Source organism: Hordeum vulgare, chromosome 1H (genome assembly GCF_904849725.1).
Source record: "Hordeum vulgare subsp. vulgare chromosome 1H, MorexV3_pseudomolecules_assembly, whole genome shotgun sequence".
NCBI lineage: Eukaryota > Viridiplantae > Streptophyta > Magnoliopsida > Poales > Poaceae > Hordeum > Hordeum vulgare.
Genome location: NC_058518.1, coordinates 325,707,536 through 325,711,585, shown reverse-complemented (window position 1 = coordinate 325,711,585; position 4,050 = coordinate 325,707,536). Strand labels below are relative to the sequence as shown.

Below are 4,050 nucleotides of genomic sequence, written 5' to 3'. Positions count from 1 at the left end.
TTGTGACGCCTCGGAAACTTAAGCTATAGTAATCACACACTAATTCTCCCACGTCATCAAGCTTATCTAAAATAAGTTGTCACTTAATAAAAAGCAACACAATTATCATATTTAATTTAAAGTCAAACGAGGAAAGTTTTTGAATGCAAAAACAAAAATGTCGGGTGAGTTCCAAATATCCCCTAATGATTTATGAAATTGAATCGGATATTTTTAGGAATGAATTAGAGCCTCTAAATAAATAAAACATAAACGGTTAAACTAAAGTAAAATAACAACTAATAAAAAAAGGAAACAACCCCCTCGCCCTTGGGCCTCGGCCCAGCCTGGCTGGCCCACGCCCTCCTGGGCAAACCCTAGGGTACCCCACCCCCGCTCAACCCTCCCTGGCCACCGCCGCCACCCATCCCATGTCACTACCCCCACCTACCGCATGCCACCAACTCCCCTCGTCACCGCCCCCCTGGCGACCGAACCCCCCCTCTTCCCAGATCGACCCGCTACTCACCCTCAGATCGCCACCAACCCCACGGGGAACCAGGGGGTTCCCACGCGGTAGCCCCTGCCACCTTGCCCCTCGCCCATCCCGCTCGGCTCCCTCCACCTATCCCCCGCACGTGGAACTCCCTCCTCTCCCGAGCCCCCTCTCCTGGCGCCGTCTCCCCTCCCTGTGCCAGCCCCCTCCCTCACCACCTCCGTCGGCTGAGCCCATCTCACACCGCCGGCCGAGCTTCCCGCTCGACCCCTTCTCCCCACCCCACCTGCCCCACGCCAGATCTCGCCCCTCTCGGCGCCTCCACTACTAGGAAAAGGCCTGCTAGTGGCGCACCTATTTTGGCTACTAATGGCGCACTATAGGTGCGCCACTAGCATATCACGCCATTAGAATTTTTTACTAATGGCGCACCATAGGTGCGCCATTAGTATCTGGTATACTAATGGTGCACCAGGCAGTGCGCCATTAGTATAGCTCCAGGTGCGCCATTAGTATGCCTCCCAGGTGCGCCATTAGTTTGCCTCCCAGGTGCGCCATTAGTGTGCCTCCCAGGTGCGCCATTAGTATGCCTCCCAGGTGCGCCATTAGTATGCCTCCCATGTGTGCAATTAGGACAGCTCACAATGATGACCAGACATCACAGAGTTAACATATTTATTGTGTGCCAATTCCTTCTACTTTTCTTTTCCTCTCCAACAATTAAAATAATAAGAGTTATAGAGTTACCAATCCATATAAACACCTCATGGTGCCAAACATCATAGGGCTTTATAGGTTTGTTACAGGCTACCACTATTCAAAACTTCAGTATTGTGCAGAAGCACACATGCTACAAATAAGTTGAAAGAGCTGGTACACAAAACTGCTAAATTTGTGGTGAAATCAAGGAACTTCAAGAACCAGCCTCTGCGACGCAGCATAGAAACTCAAGATCTGGTCATCACCGTGGAACTGTAAACGAATCAACGGATCCTGGCTTAGCACGCCATCTGCCAAAAAATGGGGCCTTTCTAAGAAGCTCAAGCATCTGCTGGTACTCACAAGCCATATCCTGCAACGGAGATGAGACATCTTAAACCTTCACTTATTGTATTCACAATCATTGCTCACAAAGAATCAGAAATCATTTAATGTAATCTAGCTCTGTGGCTTCAACTCATTATCCATCTGAGTAATTAAAAACCGTACAATATAGGATGAAATACCATAACAAGTCCATGGAAATGGAAACCTAGTACTAACACTCAATCAGACCTTGAACTTCTATTGCAGAAGTCAGAATATTGTCTTAACAGATCCATGGTCTAAGAAAGGTAATGCAGCATTAACAACAAAAATTCTGCAAGGCATAGAAGAGTGTTGATAATAGAAGAATATGGTGAGGGAACCACACAAACCTTCACTGAGGAAAGAGAGATCAACCTGGGTTATGGGCGCAACTTTAATTTCTGACATAGACTCAGTAGCTGGAGAAAATGATGTTGATCCAATACTCATCATACAAGGAGACTCCCCGGTATATCGTACAGTGCAGAGTGCATTTCCAGCATAAATTGGCCTGAAGAAAAGAATGTCTTATCTTAATCATCAAAAGTTTAATTGCTGATGGGTTATAGCATCGAGTTGTCCATGTTAAACACCAAAGAGATGGTGATTACCCTATGAATACCCCGAATTCTGCATGAATCACCGATAACAATGCAAAAACATTGGACTGCCGTACCTCACAAAGACCCGTGGTTCAGATATGGCAGTGACATCCGTGATAGGGGAGACATCTAGAAGAGCCGCTGCACGTGGAAGCAAATTCTTCCCGAACGACGTCGACGAGGCTATCACATGAGAGTATCAACCTTTCTGCTGCACGGAGCAGAGCAGCTCGGCCCAAGGCTCAGCTAAAGGATGCACAAACACGTCTGAATCCGCAACAAGAACCTGCCACACAAGAGAGACAACTGATGAAGAAATGAACATGTGCTTCCATTCTCGCCAAGTTCTCTTTCACCCTTGCTGAACTGAAATGCAGAGCATGGTAAAAAAGAAAAAGATGCAAGTAATAGTATTATGTAGTTGAATGGGAGGTAGCCAGCAGCAAGTAACCATACCTCATTGACCAATGGGTGGCTAGACGGAGCATGCTGGGCAGCCTTCTGCAGCGTCGGTCCGGATCCACCAAGAAGAAGAGACACCTTGTTATCTTTGGTGATGGCCTCGGCAGCCGCCAACGCGCTCGGCAGCCGCCAACGCGCTCAGAGACATCTTAATGATTCATCCCATAGTGTATATATGCAACACAGAATAGCCCAAATGCAACCTGAGTATTGATTTCTGTTGTGCCAGCAGATTGATATATTGTTAGTAAAATATCCAAAATTACAGAGAAAGTGCCAACAATATTAGAAACAATGGCTAAATTCATTAACAAGCCCAAACTGGTTTGATGGTTGTAATAATCTAACATATCACAGAAGAAAGGCTAAGCTAACATAAATTCTTTAATATCTACTCTATAATAAGATACACATTACTGCATGCAGTAATTTTACACTATGCAAGAGAACAAGATTCTAATTTGATGGAACCTCTGCATATTGCATTCCTGAAGATGAGCACATGAAGCATTGTACCAGTGAGAGTAGGGTATCAACCCATTCATACACTTAGAGTTGCCTGGCAAGCTATTCACAACATATTTTCATCCTTAGGGGCCAACAAAACCATAGTACCACATATTTGTGATTGGCCAGCTCTTAAACTATCTGCAGTTTTATTTCTGTAAGATGTCTTGACATTCTTATGCAGTTCCTAAGTTCAGATGCGATCAACATGTGGAGATGCAAGGCGTGAAGACGATGAACTCCATAATTCAGCTATATAGTGTGGTAAGCATTTCTCCCCAGGTGCCTCTACGTTCTCCTTGTCACAGGTGTCGACTCTCCAGCTTCCAGTGGTATGCCGTGAGGACACCGGCACTACAACGGCAGTGGCATGATTGCTGGAGCATCCCCTCCAACTGCCTGAGAGTCTGTCCAGTGAAGAGCGCAGCCATCCGCGAGATCCCCCCACAGCCTCTGCCACCTTCTCTCCAGGCGGAGCTGGCGCAACCATTGTATGTGCCCTGACATCATACTGATCTGAGATGTAGGTTTTGTCAGGGTCAGCGCAGGGGATGGTGATGGAAGCATCACATAACGGACAACAGTAAGGTGTGTGGCAACGAATCCATGGGATAATGCATAGCTCGTGGAATTTATGCAAGCACGCCGAAAGGGCTAGGATCCTATCGGTAGGAGCAAACTCTTGGGCGCAGATGCAGCAAAACATCCCCTTCTGCAATAGCACGGGAGGTTGCGAGAGAAACCCCAAGATCACCAGCTCCACCTCTGGTAGAGAGGGCGCTGATGGCATAGAGACCTCCAACCCAAATAGCAAACCTTCTGCATGCTTTTTAGGTGAGGTGCTGGCCCTCGGGGGAGGGTGAACAGCTGATGCCACCGCACGCTTCCTATCAGACTCTCCTGACGATGAGGCCCTCCGAGAGATGCTGCTGTGGC

At 47.2% G+C, this 4,050-nt stretch overlaps 1 pseudogene; it reads right to left on the bottom strand.

The window, feature by feature from the left end:
• Positions 1-1,771: 1,771 nt before the first annotated feature.
• Positions 1,772-3,545, bottom strand: LOC123398949 (annotated as a pseudogene).
• Between the last annotated feature and the right edge of the window lie 505 nt (positions 3,546-4,050).